This window comes from Cynocephalus volans, chromosome 8 (assembly GCF_027409185.1).
Source record: "Cynocephalus volans isolate mCynVol1 chromosome 8, mCynVol1.pri, whole genome shotgun sequence".
Taxonomy (NCBI): Eukaryota; Metazoa; Chordata; class Mammalia; order Dermoptera; family Cynocephalidae; genus Cynocephalus; species Cynocephalus volans.
In genome coordinates, this window is record NC_084467.1 from 119,184,110 (window position 1) to 119,201,025 (window position 16,916).

At 44.3% G+C, this 16,916-nt stretch overlaps 1 non-coding gene and 1 pseudogene across 1 annotated transcript; one reads left to right on the forward strand and one right to left on the reverse strand.

The window, feature by feature from the left end:
• Positions 1 to 6,864: 6,864 nt before the first annotated feature.
• On the reverse strand, positions 6,865 to 14,587 carry LOC134384361 (heat shock 70 kDa protein 6-like; annotated as a pseudogene).
• TRNAL-CAG (transfer RNA leucine (anticodon CAG)) lies at positions 7,481 to 7,563 on the forward strand. The gene has a single exon. It is a non-coding gene; the product is annotated as a tRNA-Leu (tRNA).
• Positions 14,588 to 16,916: the final 2,329 nt, after the last annotated feature.

Consider the following 16,916-nt stretch of genomic DNA (forward strand, 5'->3'; position numbering starts at 1 on the left):
CTCCCACTCCCTCCACGGTTCTCTGGCAGGGCTGGTGGTGTGGGGCATCCCCAGCCAGCGTCGGGAGGGCAAGGAAGTATGGGCGTGGCCGAAAGTCACTCCACCACACCCTGGACTCCGCCCTGGTAAACTTCCTGTTACCGGGAGGCAGATACCATCTCTGCAGCCACCAGTTCGGGAAAAACGCCTAACCAATTTCTGGTTGGGAATAGTGTGGTAGGAGAGTTCTCAGGTGCGCTTGAACCTGCCGGAGAGCTGACTGCAGGTGGGCACTGGACTCGGTTTGTGCCGGGCGGATACAAGGGTGAACTGTGTGCTGCGGGCTCATCCCCCAAGGAGCTCACTCTCTGGTGTGGGAGATAAGACAAGTACACAAATAACCGCGATACCAGGAGGAAGGTGATAAGTCCCGAGAAAGATCTACACAGTGCTACAAAGGCACCCAGAGCGACCGGTCATCTGTGAATAGCAGAAACCTGGTAGACTTCCTGGGCGAGGTGGTGCCGAGCAGGGTCTTGAAGGCCCAGCTGACAGACGAGGGTTGCAGAAGACACGTCCCAGCCCAGCCCAGTGCACACAGAGCAGGGAGATGTGCGGCCAGAGAGGCGGAGACTCGACAGAAACCACACACCCTGTGGGGTCACCACTGCACGATCCAACAACCCAGGCCAGAGCACACAGAACAGGGAGAAGTCCGGCACAGGAAGTGAAAGCTCAACAGAGATCACACACCCTGTGGTACGTGATCCAGCAGCCCAGCAGAGTCCAAGCTGACCAGAAAGGTGGCTCCCTGGAGAGGCCCAAGACCTGAGGCAACCATACACACAAGACACTAGAGGCCAACTGAGCAGTCACGGAGGTAGCCATACCAAATTGGCAACCACTGCAACATCTTAGTTAGTCAATAGTCTCAAACCGGTGGACTGTGAAACCCCCTGCCACAATGAATAAACATCAAAAAAAAAAAAAAAAAAGATACCAGAAATGCAAAAAATCAAGAAAGTACACCACCGAAAGTTAATAAATCTCAAACTCTAGATCCTATAGAACAAGAAGCCCTTGAAATGACTGACAAGGAATTTCGAGTGATAATTCTAAGGAAACTGAATGAGATACAAGAAAACTCAGCTAGACATCATGATGAAATGAGGAAAAGTATACAGGACCTGAAAGAAGAAATGTACAAGGAAATCAATGTCCTGAAAAAAAATGTAGCAGAACTTGCTGAACTGAAGAAGTTATTCAGCAAAATAAAAAACACAACGGAGAGTTTAACCAGCAGGCTTGTCGAAGTTGAAGAGAGAACCTCTGAACTTAAAGATGGGCTGTTTGAAATAACACAAGCAGACAAAAAGAAAGAAAAAAGAATCAAAGACATTGAAGAAAATCTGAGAGAAATCAGAGAACCTTAAGCGCTCAAATATCCGAGTCATGGGTATTCCAGAAGGGGAGGAAAATAGAGATTCCATTGAAAACATATTCAACAAAATAGTGGCAGAAAACTTCCCAGGTATAGGAAAAACCACAGATCTTCAGATCCAGGAAACTCAATGATCTCCAAACATATTCAACCCAAAAAGGCCTTCTCCAAGACCTGTTATAGTCAAATTGGCAAAACTCAGAGACAAAGAGAGAATCTTAAAAGCAACAAGAGAGAAGCATCAAATCACCTATAAGAGAGCCCCAATCAGGCTAACATCAGACTTTTCATCACAAACCCTAAAAACTAGAAAGGAATGGGATGATATATTCAAAATACTAAAAGACAAAGATTGCCAGCCAAGAATACTCTACCCTGCAAGGCTATCCTTCCGAAATGAAGGGCAAATAGTATATTTCTCAGACAAACAAAAACTGCGGGAGTTCACTACTGCACGACGACCCTTACAAGAAATCCTCAAGGGAGTACTGGGTTTGGTTCCTGAAAAATAACTACCACTGCCATAAAAAACCAAGAAAAATCAAAACCCACTAGTATAATAAAAATGGCATTCATGAAGAGAAAACAATCAACAAAAACGCTATCTACAACCTAAGGAACCAACAAACACAGAAACCAAACAGTAAATCAGAAAGCAAGGAACAAAAGACACCTAAGACAACCAAACAACCAATAAAATGCTAGGAATAAATCAACAACCTTTCAATAACAACTCTTAATGTAAAAGGCTTAAATTCCCCAATCAAAAGACACAGACTGGCTGACTGGATCAAAAAGGAGGACCCAACTATATGCTGCCTACAAGAGACCCACCTCACCCATAAAGATTCACATAGACTAAGAGTGAAAGCATGGAAAAAGATTTACCATGCAAACAGAAAAGGAAAACGAGCTGGAGTAGCTATTTTTATATCTGACAAAATAGACTTTAAACTAAAAACCATAAAAAGAGACAATGAGGGACACTACTTAATGATAAAAGGACTGATCCATCAAGAAGACATAGCAATCATAAATATGTACACACCCAATGTTGGAGCAGCCAGATTTATAAAACAAACTCTATTAGACCTAAAGAAGGCAATAGACAATAATTCCATAATAGCAGGGGACCTGAACACCCCACTGTTAATATTAGACAGATCATCTAGGCAAAGAATCAGTAGAGAAACACAAGATCTAAACAATACTCTAGACCAATTGGAATTGGCAGATATCTACAGAACATTCCATCCAACAACCTCAGAATATTCATTCTTCTCATCAGCACATGGATCATTCTCCAGGATAGATCACATATTAGGTCACAAATCAAGTCTCAATAAATTCAAAAGAATTGGAATTATCCCATGTATTTTCTCAGACCACAATGGATTAAAACTAGAAATTAATAACAAACGAAACGCTGTAAACTATACAAACACATAGAAATTAAACAGCATTCTATTTAATGACATATGGGTCCAAGAAGAAATCAAGCAGGAAATCAAAAAATTTATTGAAACTAATGAAAACAATGATACATCATACCAAAACCTGTGGGATACTGCAAAAGCAGTATTGAGGGGGAAATTTATTGCATTAAATGCTCACCTCAGAAGAATGGAAAGATGGCAAGTGAACAACCTACCACTCCACCTTAAAGAACTAGAAAAACAAGAACAATCCAAACCTAAAGTTAGTAGACGGAAAAAAATCATTAAGATCAGAGCAGAACTGAATGAAATTGAAACCCAAAAAACAATTCAAAAGATCAATGAATCAAAAAGTTGGTTTTTTGAAATGATAAATAAAATTGACAAACCATTAGCATGGCTAACAAAAAAAAAAAAAAAGAAGAAGAAGAGAGAAGACTCAAATAAGAAAAATTAGAAATGAAAAAGGCGATATCACAACTGATTCATCTGAAATACAAGGAATCATTTGAGACTACTATAAACAACTATATGCCAACAAATTTGAAAATCTGGAGGAAATGGATAAATTTCTGGACACACACAAGCTCCCAAAACTGAACCATGAAGACGTAGAAAATTTGAACAGACCAATAACAATAAAGGAGATTGAAGCTGTTATCAGAAGGCTCCCAACAAAGAAAAGCCCAGGACCAGATGGATTCACAGCAGAATTTTACCAAACATTCAAACAGGAATTGACACCGATTCTTTACAAACTATTCCAAAAGATTGAAACAGACGCAAATCTCCCAAACTCATTCTATGAAGCAACCATCATCCTGATACTAAAACCAGGTAAAGATATAACCAAAAAAGAAAACTACAGGCCGATATCCTTGATGAATATAGATGCAAAAATCCTCACTAAATTACTAGCAAACAGAATACAGCAACACATACGTAAAATTATTCATCACGATCAAGTGGGATTCATCCCAGGGATGCAAGGTTGGTTCAACATATGCAAATCAATAAATGTAATACACCATATTAATAAACTCAAACACAAGGACCATATGATCATCTTTATAGATGCTGAAAAAGCATTTGATAAAATTCAGCACTCATTCATGACAAAGACCCTCTATAAGTTAGGTATAGAGGGAAAGTATCTCAACATAATTAAAGCCATATATGCCAAACCCACTGCTAATATCGTCCTGAATGGGGAAAAGCTGAAAGCTTTTCTTTTAAGAACAGGAACTAGACAAGGATGCCCACTCTCACCACTCCTATTCAACATAGTGTTGGAAATACTAGCCAGAGCAATCAGAGAAGAGAAGGAAATAAAGGGCATCCAGATTGGAAAAGATGAAGTCAAACTGTCCCTGTCTGCCGATGACATGATCCTATATATCGAACAGCCTAAAGCCTCTACAAAAAAACTCTTGGAGGTGATAAATGATTTCAGCACAGTTGCAGGATACAAAATCAACACACAAAAATCAGTAGCATTTCTTTTCTCCAATAGTGAACATGCAGAAAGAGAAATCAAGAAAGCCTGCCCATTTACAATAGCCACCAAAAAAAATAAAATACTTAGGAATTGAGTTAACCAAGGAGGTGAAAAATCTCTATAATGAGAACTACAAACCACTGCTGAGAGAAATTAGAGAGGATACAAGATGATGGAAAGATATCCCATGCTCTTGGATTGGAAGAATCAACATAGTGAAAATGTACATACTACCCAAAGTGATATACAAATTCAATGCAATCCCCATCAAAATTCCAAAGACATTTTTCTTAGAAATGGAAAAAACTATCCAGACATTTATATGGAATAATAAAAGACCACGCATAGCCAAAGCAATGCTGAGCAAAAAAAATAAAGCTGGAGGCATAACACTACCTGACTTTAAGCTATACTACAAAGCTATAATAACCAAAACAGTATGTTACTGGCACAAAAACAGACACACTGATCAATGGAATAGAATAGAGAATCCAGAAATCAACCCACACACTTACTGCCATCTGATCTTTGACAAAGGCACCAAGCCTATTCACTGGGGAAGGGACTGCCTCTTCAGCAAATGGTGCTGGGATAACTGGATATCCATATGCAGGAGAATGAAACTAGATCCATACCTCTCACCATATACTAAAATCAACTCAAAATGGATTAAGGATTTAAATATACACCCTGAAACAATAAAACTTCTTAAAGAAAACATAGGAGAAACACTTCAGGAAATAGGACTGGACACAGACTTCATGAATATGACCCCAAAAGCATGGGCAACCAAAGGAAAAATAAACAAATGGGATTATATCAAACTAAAAAGCTTCTGCACAGCAAAAGAAACAATTAAAAGAGTTAAAATACAACCAACAGAGTGGGAGAAAATATTTGCAAAATATACATCTAACAAAGGATTAATATCCAGAATATATAAGGAACTCAAACAACTTTACAAGAAAAAAACAAGCAACCCAATTAAAAAATGGGCAAAAGAGCTAAATAGGCATTTCTTGAAAGAAGATATACAAATGGCCAACAGACATATGAAAAAATGCTCAACATCACTCAGCATCCAGGAAATGCAAATCAAAACCACACTGAGATACCATCTAACCCCAGTTAGGATGGCTAAAATCCAAAAGACTCTGAACGATAAATGCTGGCGAGGTTGCGGAGAAAAAGGAACTCTCATACATTGTTGGTGGGACTGCAAAATGGTGCAGCCTCTATGGAAAATGGTATGGAGGTTCCTCAAACAATTGCAGATAGATCTACCACACGACCCAGCTATCCCACTGTTGGGAATATACCCAGAGGAATGGAAATCATCAAGTCGAAGGTGTACCTGTTTCCCAATGTTTATCGCAGCACTCTTTACAATAGCCAAGAGTTGGAACCAGCCCAAATGCCCATCATCAGATGAGTGGATACGGAAAATGTGGTACATCTACACAATGGAATACTACTCAGCTATAAAAACGAATGAAATACTGCCATTTGCAACAACATGGATGGACCTTGAGAGAATTATATTAAGTGAAACAAGTCAGGCACAGAAAGAGAAATACCACATGTTCTCACTTATTGGTGGGAGCTAAAAATTAATATATAAATTCACACACACACACACACACACACACACACACACACACACACACACACACACACACACACACAAACCGGGGGGGGGGGAGAAGATATAACAACTACAATTATTTGAAGTTGATACGACAAGCAAACAGAAAGGACATTGTTGGGGGGGAGGGGGGGAGGGAGAAGGGAGGGAGGTTTTGGTGATGGGGAGCAATAATCAGCCACAATGTATATCGACAAAATAAAATTAAAAAATAAAAAAATAAAAATAAAAATAAAAATTAATATATAATTCCCCCCCCCACACACACACACAAAACCGGGGGGGGGGGGAGAAGATATAACAACCACAATTACTTGAAGTTGATACGACAAGCAAACAGAAAGGACATTGCTGGAGGGGGGGAGGGAGGTTTTGGTGATGGGCAACAATAATCAGCCACAATGTAAATCGATAAAATAAAATTTTTAAAAAAAAAGAAAAATTCTGATTTTAAAGGTGATATGTACAGATTTAAAAATGCTTGTAAAATATTGGCAACTGTAAAATAAAAATCACTGATAACCGCAAAAAAAATAAATAAATAAATAAAAATAAAATAAATAAAATGGGAGGGAGAAAGAGGAGAGAAGAAAACCTTCAGAATTTAATCCCGACAAAATTTGGCGGGGCTGGGGACTAAAGTTCAAGGCAGGGAGAGAAAGCTTCAGTCTAATTACAACTGGCTTGCGTAACGTGTGAAACATTTCACGATAACATAAGGCCTGGGGTGGCTGAGAATTGAACCGGAGTCAACTCTTCCAGAGGCAGCTATGCTCACCACTACACCACCAACGTCCCGAGTGGCTTTCGCGTCACAATTTACTATGTAGAGAAACAGAGGCCCCGAGTTTACAGTCGAGTTTTACTAGTATTTTACACGGATTTGAGACCCCGGGGAGAGGCACGTGGAGCCTTCGCTCTCTGTGGACCAACTTCTCTGAATCCGCCGTGCCAGCGAACGGCGCAGGGCTGGGAACGCAGAGGCCACAGGCGCCGGGAGCCGGGAAGGCGGCGCCGGCGCGGAGCCCTGCGAGAAAACGGAGGCTTAGCTCCGCCCGAGGATTTCCTCCGCCGCCTTCTCTCGACCCCCGTTCTCCTCACGTCCGGGCGCAGCTCTGAGCTCCGCTGTTCCGCGAGGCTCCGCACTGCATCCACTGGGTGTCGGATTCAGTAACGGCGATTTGGGACAGACGTTCAAGGGAGACCGACCGGCCCGGGGGCCACCCTGGCGTGGCTGGGCCCCTCCAGAGAAGGAGTGGAGCGCTCGAAGGGGCGCCAGGGAAAATGGAGCTTTAAGGTTTAGGGTGGGAGGAAGTAGGGAATAGGAAAGGGCTGTGGGAGGAGTTAGTTTTCCCTGCTTTACAAAAAGAGTTTGAGTTTTATCTGAAACAATAAATACTGACAACGTTAATGTAGCACGACAGCTTAGGCCATCAGTGCATGATCAACTTAAGGTGAAATAAGAGTACGCAGGCTTCTGTGTCAGGATGGCCGAGCGGTCTAAGGCGCTGCGTTCAGGTCGCAGTCTCCCCTGGAGGCGTGGGTTCGAATCCCACTCCTGACAAAAGATCATTTTGCTTAAGACTGAACCAACTGGCAAATAGAATTGAATTCTTGGAAAAAGAAGTATTAGGTTGACCAAAATTGCTCTTTATCCTCCGTAGCTACAAGTGCAAAGACTATAAGTGCACCACTGTAAGTATAGAACTAAATCTGTTTTTCTGTATTTTAGGCAGGAGGCTGGTCTGTGTAATCAGGGAGCCTAAGATCTATGTGTAATTATGAAAAAAAAAATTGTTTTTTTACTTTAGATTCCAGCTTCCCAGTGCCTATTTATTCATTCCGTTATTCAGCCACAATGTTTGACTCCTTTCTATATGTGGAGCATACTAAGGCAGGCAGATACCAAGACTCCTCTGACTGAACAAAGAAAAGCCCTCGACCCAGGATCCCTTAATTTGCTATAGCAAGCCTGAGCTTAACTCTAAGGCAGTAGTGCCGAACTTTGGTAAGCATCAGATTCTCCACCGCCTTGCCCTCCCCAATTCCACCACCGATTCTAATTCAGTAGGTTTGTTGTGTCATGGAACACCAAGAAAAGAAATCAACATACCAAACAAGAAAAAATAATAATAAATCAACAGACCAAATGGGGGTGTGGGGAGGGGTGCCGGGAGGAGTACGCTTACGGAGTTGGTTGTTTCAAGAACTCCTTTTCTAGAAGGTCTCAAATAAGACACTTTCTGATGTGGAACGAACTGGGTATGAAGAAAGCCTTGTCCTTTGGGGAAGAGGGGAGAGCTGTTAAGAAGTTGAATGTGGGATGTAGGTTCATAAGTGTGAGGAAAGATCTTTAAGTTTATTAATGAAAGTTAGCCAGACAGAACTACATTCTGTCTCATTTACTAGACCTTGGGAGATGTATTGGACCCTTTTGAGCCTTAGTTTGCTTAGTAGTAAAATGGATGTAGAATTGTTAAAGTGACACAATCTAGGAGCTCATTAGAAATGCACATTTCAGGCCCCACCTCAGACCTACTGGATCTGCATTTTGTAAGATTCCCAGGTGATTCCTATGTATATTAAAGTTTGAGAAGCACTGGTCTGTCTGATCTAAGTGCCTTTGCACAGGTTGGTCTTTTTTTTTTTTTTTTTTTTTTTGTCTTTTTTTTTTTTTGTCTTTTTCGTGACCGGCACTCAGCCAGTGAGTGCACCGGCCATTCCTATATAGGATCCGAACCCGCGACGGGAGCGTCCCCGCGCTGCTAGCGCAGCACGCTACCGAGTGCGCCACGGGCTCGGCCCTGCACGGGTTGGTCTTTAACCTGTTTCCCTTCCCACTCCCACCCCCCCCCTTTTTTTTCAACAGGCCACCTTTTACTTGTTATCATTTAGGCATTTACAATATGTCAGACCCTGTGCTTAAAACAGAGGATACTAACTTAAATTAAATACTGTCTAAACTGAAGAGGATAATGGACTAAGAATGCATTCGTAAGAAAGCCATTAAAAAATAGTTTTTAAACAAAGCTGAACCTTAACCAAGTGATCAAGGTTAACATCAGCAGTGATTAGTCACGTTGATATCATGTACCGCCTGGTATAATGCACTTCACCTCTGTGGTATTCTTCCTCCAAACCTTAGTCTAATCATGAAATAATATCAAGACAAACCCAAACTGAGGGACAATCTACAAAACACCTGACGAGTCCTCTCAAAAGTGTCAAAGTTATGAAAAACAAGAAAAGACAGAAACCACCACAGATTGTAGAGAACTAAGGAGACATGATAACTAATGCAACGTGGTATCCTGTATTGACTTCTGAAACAGAAAAAGGGGTTTAATGGGAAAATGTGAAATCTGAATAAAGTCTACAGTTTAGTTAGTATTCTACTGTCAAAGAGAAATTTACGACAACTTTAGTTTAAAGATCTTAATTGGCTTTATTTGCAGAATTGGGCGATGTTTCATTCTGTAAGATAGAATGAGCATTCTGATGAGCTGAGCAGAGATGGTTGATTTTATAGACAGAAGGACCGAAGAAAGTAGAAAGAACCAAAAAGCAAACTGATTTTTTCAAAGTTACTTTCCTTGTAAGGTGGGAACAGAGAAATTGAACAATAGGAAACTAGCTGGTTGGTTGACATTAGGTTACTTCAGGTTACTTTTCTGTAAGGATTAAAGAAGATTGAAGAGGGAACTTCATTAGCATGCCGACTGAAACTGGATTGTTTGGGAATTTGGTTATTATCTCTCATTCTCCTGACTTCTGAGAAGGAGAATGAGAGATAATCTTAATTTCGGCTTGCTGACATGGAACTTTAGCGTGAGTGACTCCATTTTGGTTTGGTCTGTTTATCTGAACATGGTTTGAATAGCTGGCTGCCTTGTTACGAGAGCGCGTTCCTCAGCTGCTTGTTACAAGAGGAGGCCTAGTGCAGGAGCTCAGCCCAAATCAATGGCCTCCTATGAATTTTACTTAATAGTACCAATGCCCATTTCTTAGGCGTGGTAAGTGTAGTATGGTTATGTAAGATCTTACATTAGGGGAGCTGGCTAAAGGATATACAATAATTTTCTGTGGAATCTTTGCAACTCTTCCGTTGATCTAAAATTATTGTAAAATTAAAAATTATAATAAATAAAACCTTACGAGTGGTTGCCCATGAGGAGTAGAAATTGCTTGTAGCAAGATTTTATTTTTTAATAATGGGCATGTATTTTGATTCAATTTGTTCTAATATTTTTGGGGGGAGGAAATGAGTGACACAGCTATGATTACAATGATCCAACTAAGACTGTATACAACATAAGGACTTTTAGATGCCTGTTATACAAGAAACAATCCCCAAATAAACTAAACCACAAAGATCAACAGTCATTTAAAAGTAGATGAAGTGGTTAGTTTGTTTAAATCTCTCTATTTAGAGAAATTAAATTTAGCAAAATTTATTTGAGCAAAGAACAATTCACAAATGGGGCACTTGCCAGGACCGGATAGATTCAGAGTGACTCTGGGGCTGCTGCCCAATCGGTTTAAAACTAATAGAAAAGGGGAAAAGGGGCAGTGATGTACAGAAAATGGAAATGAGGTACAGAAACAGCTGGATTGGTTACATTTGTCTTATTTGAACGTGGTTTGAATGGCTGGCTGCCTGTAATTGGCTGGGACTCAGCTGCTTGTCACAAGAGTAGGTTTTAGTCTGTTTACACATCAAGTTAGATCACAGTTCACTATGCCTGAAGAAACCTTTAGGCCAAACTTAATATAGCGCTCAGATGGTAGGATCTGAGGTGTTTTCACAACGAAACACAAAACAATCTTCCTTGTTACACTCTGTATGTGTGTTTAAAAAGAGAGAGAGAGACAAAGAGGCATGCTGTTAAAATGCCAAGAAACTATGTAAACCCTGTGGGTATCATCATTCCTGTTAGGAAGTACAAACACGTTGAAGTGGTCAATGTTGGAAGTTGGGAAGAAATTCAGGAAAGGGAGAATGTAATACAGTATGTGTGTGCAACTCCATCTCTTTTTTGCAGGTTTCTTCAGTGTGAAACCAGGTTGCATAGGACTTGGGCAGTTAAAATTGTGAAATGACAACAGGGACAAGTGGGTAGTTCATGCAACCTTCTCTCCACCCGCAAGAGTTTACCCTAAAGTAAACACAATGTAGCATGGCTGTAACCCAGCTCACCCTCATTTCTGAGATAAAAATGAAACTCCCTTGCTCATAGGATAGATACAGTGTGGGCTGGATGGAATGGGAACTAGTTCACACAAGTTCTCTCAAGGAATCGTGTATCCAATCCCACAACATCGGGGGGAAGGTCTGTTAATGTGAAGTTATGGCTTATTTGTGAAGTGACATGCTCTGGCTCCAGAATCAGACACGGCAGTGTTCTTAACTCCAGCCCTCCCTTTCCCTGCCCCCACTTAATAGCTATGTGACCTTGAGTAAATTGTTTAACCTCTTTGAACCTCAGAATCCTCACCTTTAAAAAAGAATAATACCCCGTGATGTTGCTGTGAGGATTAAATTAGATCGTGTATGTTATGTACATGGTACACCGTTGACACTCAGCTAAAAGTAATTAGTAATGGCGAATATTTCTTGATATATGCCTAACATTCTTCTTTGCCTCTTACACTATATTAATTAACTGAACTCTCCCAACAATCCTGGGGTAGGTACTATTATCATTATCATCCCCACTATAGAAAAGGAAACAAGCTCAGAGAGTTGAATTTGGGCCGTGTAAAGTGGCAGAGCTGAAAACCTATGGAGCCTGGTTCCAACATAACCATTATGTTACACTGTTGTTCTTACGAGTATCCTCTGGCCATCAGCAGAAAGCAGATGGGACCACGCTATTTCTCTCCTATAGATAAGGTCAGTGGTAACTTTAATCGCACCACCAGACATACTATCTCTAACATAGACCATTTTCCAGAGTCCTGAACTTGGGGTATTTTCTCTAAAAGAACAACGGATAAAATGACATCATTAAAAACAACTAATGAGCATGTAAACTACTTGTCGGTGGTATGAGGACACACAGACCGACAAACTAAACTAGGTTCCAATACAGAATTTTTATCTTGGGGCCCCACGTGGTAATCCTGTCAGTACTCAAGCTTCTCCCCGTTCTCTGCTTCTCCAACTCCACCTCTTCCCTCCCTCTTTCTGCGCTGTAAGCCACTGGCCTCTCCTCTGTATCAACCCTCACACTTCCGTACTGTCGCAACGTGTCTGCCTCACACTCTTCCCCTCACCCACTTTTCCCCTATAGAAATCATGCACAAAGCCTCGTGAATTTTCCTCACATTCCTCCTTCAGCACTCATCCCAACAGTTTTTGTTTCTGAAAGCCTAGCCCCTTCATGTACTTAACTCGTTGGAGTAAAAACCAAGAATGAGTTTTAAAAGTTTATTTAGACCTATAGTTCACATAACAAAATCCATACATACAAGTAACAAAATACACAAAATGTAGGTAAAAGCAAAGTTAAAGTGCCACGCAAATGTTAATAATAAGTTTAATGACTTCTCATTTGAAGTGGGAGAAGATTAAATTAAAAGAAAAAAATGATTAAGACATACTGAGAAGAAAGCTCCCAGTTTTTGGGGCAGCAAGACCCCCATCCCTGAAGTTAGAGGTCAGGATCATAGAAGACAATCTAGAAGGCTCACAAGCCCAATCCTTACAGTCACAGCTGACTTATCGACCTCCTCAATGATGGGACCAGTACTGGGGTTCCCCTAGTGGGCTGGAGCCCCACAACTGCTGTCCACAGGGACACCACGCCCCCCCCCCACAGAGCCTTGAGAATATGGGGCGACAGATCTGCTCCAGCTCCCTCTTCTGATGCTCATACTCCTCCTTCTCTGCCAAGTGGTTGTGCTCCAGCCAGGTGAGGACAGCCTGACATTCGTCTTGCACTTTTTGCCTGTCCTCTTCAGGAATCTTGTCCAGGGAGTTTTTGGCAGCTACCCTGTCCCTCTGGGCCTCGTCCTCAGCCTTGTACTGCTCAGCCTCACGAACCATCCTCTCCACCTCTTCCTTGCTCAACCGGCCCTTGTCATTGGTGATGGTGATCTTGTTAGCTTTGCCTGTGCTCCTGTCAGTGGCTGTCACATTCAGGATGCCATTGACATCAATGTCAAAGGTCACCTCGATCTGGGGGACTCCACGTGAGGCCAGGGTAATGCACCCCAGCAGGTTGTTGTCCCTGGTCATGGCCCTCTCACCCTCATACACCTGGATCAGGGCCCCAGGCTGGCTGCTGGAGGAGGTGGTGAAGGTCTGGGTCTGCCTTGTGGGAATGGTGGCGTTTCTCTGGATCAGCGTGGTCATCACTCCACCTGCTGTCTCCAGCCCCACGGACAGGGGAGCCACATCCAGCAGCAGGAGATCCTGCACTTTCTCACCCTTGTCCCCCATCAATACTGCCGCCTGTACAGCAGCCCCATAGGCCACGGCCTCGTCAGGGTTGATGCTCTTGTTTAGCTCCCTGCCGTTGAAGAAGTTCTGCAGCAGCTTTGCACCTTTGGGATGCGGGTGGAGTCGCCCACCAGGACGACGTCGTGGATCTGTGCCTTGTCCAGCTTGGCATCCCGCAGGGCCTTCTCCACAGGCTCCAGCGTGCTGCGGAAGAGGTCTGGCATAGCTCCTCAAAGCGGGCACGAGTGATGGACGTGTAGAAGTCTACGCCTTCGAACAGGGAGTCTATCTCCAGGGTGGCCTGGGTGCTGGAGGACAGGGTGCACTTGGCGCGCTCACAGGCCGTGCGCAGCCTTCGCAGGGCCCGCTTAGTCCCGTTCACATCCCTGCTGTGCTCCCACCGGAACTCCTCCACGAAGTGGTTCACCAGCCGCTTGTCGAGGTCCTCTCCACCTAGGTGGGTGTCTCCAGCGGTGGCCTTCACCTCAAAGACACCGGCATCGATATTGAGGACTGACACGTCGAAGGTGCCCCCGCCCAGGTCAAAAATGAGCACGTTGCGCGCCCCGGCGCCCTGCGGGTCCAGCCCATAGGCGGTAGCGGCCGCAGTGGGCTCATTGATAATCCTCAGCACGTTGAGCCCCGCGGTGGCACCCGCGTCCTTGGTGGCCTGGCGCTGCCAGTCGTTGGAGAAGGTGGGCACCGTGCTCACAGAGCGCCTCACCGGCTGGCCCAGGTATGCCTCAGCCGTTTCCTTCATCTTGCTCAGCGCCACAGAGGAGATCTCCTCGGGGTAGAACGCTTTGTCCCCCCCCGCGGTAGGACACGCGCACCTTGGGCTTGCCACCCTCGCTCACCACCTGGAAGGGCCAATGCTTCATGTCCGACTGCCCAGTCGCGTCCGCGAACTTGTGCCCGATCAGCCTCTTGGCGTCGAACACCGTGTTGTGTGGGTTCAGGGCAGCCTGGCTTTTGGTGGCGTCGCCAAGCAGCCGCTCTGTGTCTGGGAAGGCCACGTAGCTGGGCGTGGTGCGGTTACCCTGGTCGTTGGCGAAGATCTCCACCCGACCCTGCTGGAACACGCCCACGCACGAGTACGTGGTGCCCAGGTCATGCCCATCGCCACTTCCCCTGGGGCGGACATGGCTGTGGCTTCTCGCGCCCCTGCGGACCGGTCGGATACCGAGTCAGATGCAGGAGGCTGCAGGAGGCTGCAGGAGGCGCAGCTGCTCAGCCGTCGAAGGGCGCTCAGCACTGCTGCCCTCCTCTCGCTTCTCTCCAGCCAGCCCGGTTCCGATCTGCTCGGCTCCGCGCCCACGGGCTTTTTATTCGGTTGCGGGGGACCCGCCTCCGCCGCCGCGATCCTTCCCGCGCGGGCTGACTCGGCCGGGTGGCGCGGCGCTGACTCGGGGAGAAGGTTCGAGGGAGAAGGTTCGGGCGGGTCCGGCCGTGGGAGGCGGGGAGCGGGGCGGCTACGCTGGCCCTACGGGCTTCTGACTCAGAGGTGCTGAAAAGAAACGCGGAGAAAGTTCCAGCGTCTTCCGGCTGGTTCTAAGGGCGCTCGGTCGTGGCCGAAGCCAGTGAAGGCAGTAACTTCCCTAGAGCACACGTTTTCGATGGGCTCGAGGCGCACAGGCCTGCGGACAGACTGCCTTAGAGAGCCGAGCTGAGTCCAGCGGCTCGGGAAAGCCGAAAGCATGTTACTGTGCGAATAGAGCCATGCATCAAAGCCAGGAGTTTAAGTACGTAGTTATTTTTCAAGTCTTAATGCATTTTACCTCGAAACCTGCAGGCAATATTTCCAATACTGTAATTCAAAGAGATGGCTTGTGGCCACAGACAGAGAGGAGGTTAGGGAGTGATGCAGCAGAACCTCTTTCTGTGTGTCGTCTGCATTGGTGGTTCAGTGGTATTCTCGCCCGCTATGCCGGAAGACCCGGGTTCGATTCCTGGCCCATGCAGTGGGTGTATCTTTAAGCCACAGTTTTAACTCACTTCCTGTTTTTAGGAAAAAACAGAAACAGACTTATGACTTAAAAAACCAAAACCAGTTAGATGAAGACTTTGGGTCCTTTCGGTTTGGCTCCCAGTCCTTTATTAAGTGGCTTTCCTCAGAGGAGCCAGAGCATCGTGCTGTGTGGCTTTGTGGCTTTGTGGCTTTGTGACTCGGAAGCAACCCCGCTGCTTCACCCAGGGGAGAACACAGCACACGGGGAAGCAGATTGCAATGTAGTGGGAATGTCCTTCTTGTAATCCTTTCCCTCCCCGATGTTGTATCCCCGAGGAGCATCGTCCCCAGACACCCGTTGGAAAGTCATAGTGTGTCCTTTTATCTGTGGCCTAAGCAGGTTCCAAGCTGGAGCCCAGTACTCAGGTGTAGAATAAACTGCTGCAGGCCCCACTACATTCTAAAGGCCGCAGGAGGACATGGGTTCATTGGGCAGTAAAGCCACGCTACTTCCCATCAGGCCTTTGGCCGTGCGATTTGAGTTTTTGCTATGTCCCACTTCCTTTAATCCGGAACGTTCTATCTGGATATTCTGGTGTTTGGACTTCTACTGAAAGCCAAAAGGAGGAGACAGTTCAGAAATGAGGGTGGAAATGTTCTCAAGAAGAAAAGAAAGAGGGAAGCTTACATGTAACCTCCCGGCCGGAGTGACAGGCAGGCATACTCAGCACTATACTCACGAGGACGGAAGGACTGGACTGGGTTTCTTGGTCAATCTTCTCCCACTGTACCAGTGAGGAAGAGCTGGCAGAATTTGCTGCTAGAGAGATCAGCTGTACTGAAAAGGCAAACAGTTCAGGAAAAAAAGGGAATGTTTGAAGAAGTATGCAATGAATGACTTCCACAGTGAAAAATCAAACCATCTGCAAAAAGAAGTAACTTATTTCATAATTCCAGGAGGGAGAGAAGCTGTCAGCTTTAAATTCATTCACTCACAGTATAGGCCAGGCAGGCCTGGATGCCAAAGTCAAGACATTTTAGCCAAGAGTCTGCAAGAGAAGGGTTGTCACCTCAGAACTGAAAAGGTGGCCTGGCCTGGGCAGTGTGTGCCCTGGCCTACTCAGGAACTGCCATAGCTGGACTCCTCCCCCCTTTTCTCCCAGCCTCAAAACCCCCCCTACCTACCCACACCCAAGAGTTGCAGGATTAACCCTAAAGCAGGTGATGTACATGAACAAAACCACAGCATCATACAGGCATGCTTCCAATGTCATTCACTTCTGCACTTTTTAATTGATGTCTCTGGAGAGGTTCAAGCATAGAGGAGCTTATGCATACAGTGCAAATTTTTATACATTCACTTAAACATTTCCATTTATATTTAGTAGATTATTTTGAGTATCTTTGAAAGTAGAACAGATATTAAAGCAGTGACTTAAATAGACATTGTGAAGTGGAGGAATGCTCATGACCCAATACTGAGTCTTTAAAAAAAGCAAGCTGTAGAACAAAATTTATAGTATGA